Source organism: Prunus dulcis, chromosome 7, assembly GCF_902201215.1.
Source record: "Prunus dulcis chromosome 7, ALMONDv2, whole genome shotgun sequence".
NCBI classification, from domain to species: Eukaryota; Viridiplantae; Streptophyta; class Magnoliopsida; order Rosales; family Rosaceae; genus Prunus; species Prunus dulcis.
In genome coordinates, this window is record NC_047656.1 from 13,241,912 (window position 1) to 13,242,815 (window position 904).

The 904-nt window shown below is 33.8% G+C and overlaps 1 protein-coding gene across 1 annotated transcript in view; it reads left to right on the forward strand.

The window, feature by feature from the left end:
• The first annotated feature begins 591 nt into the window (after nucleotides 1-591).
• Nucleotides 592-904, forward strand: part of LOC117634969 (F-box protein PP2-A15) — a 9,714-nt gene continuing 9,401 nt past the window's right edge. The window contains exon 1 of the mRNA XM_034369270.1: nucleotides 592-897. The gene's annotated coding sequence lies outside the window, so the exon portion shown is untranslated. The remainder of the gene's footprint in view (nucleotides 898-904) is intronic.

Sequence of the window (904 nt, forward strand, 5' to 3'; positions counted from 1 at the left end):
GGACAATCCAAGCTTTGATCTCCCTCCACTCACTTAAATGACGAAAACAATCTACATAAACATTTGTGTACAATTTGGTCTTAATTTGGAAGTGGAGTAATATCTAATTAAAATACCAAAAGTAGTTAATGATGATCATAATTAGCAAAGGTTGTTAATTTATATTATAATATTTTAGATTAGTAGCAATTCATTTGATCTAAAACTCGTGAAGAATATTATAAAGACCCATGAGTGTAGTGGTTTGGAGAAATTGTTATTTCAGAGAAAGTCCTGATTTCGAGTCATAGCATATCTGTATTGTGTGTTATTTTAATATGTTATTGCCCCTTAATAAGAAATGTCCTAAAAAAAAACTAATGAACAATATATGAAGTGAAATTTGAGTTAATGATTTCTTCTAACATGGAAAGAAAATACCACAAAACCAAAACAAAGGTTATCATTTTTGGCGAGGGTTATTTTTATAATAAAAAATTTTCCCCTAGAGGAAAAAATAAAAATAAAAACAATATAACGCAATAAAAGAATAATAAATGGTATGTAATACCACACCGTATCTAATGGTGTGGAGCGAAATTGCATCCTCCCTCAGCTCTGTCCCTCCCAATTTTCCCTCACTTTCCTACCCCAGCAAAATTTTCCCGGAAAATATGACAGACAAAAAACCCATCACAAACCCAAAAACCCATGCTAGAAATTCCCCATACACTTCACTTTCTCACTAACCAAACACTCCAAATCCCCAGACAACACGCACCACCATCTTCCTCAAAACCCAAGAAAACCCACCCATCCATTTCTTCGCTTTTCCACCCTCCCAAAATATCTGTACGGACACCATGACCTGATAGAAACCAGATAGTGTTTTGTAAATACAGTGAAATTTAGGAGAACATATGGG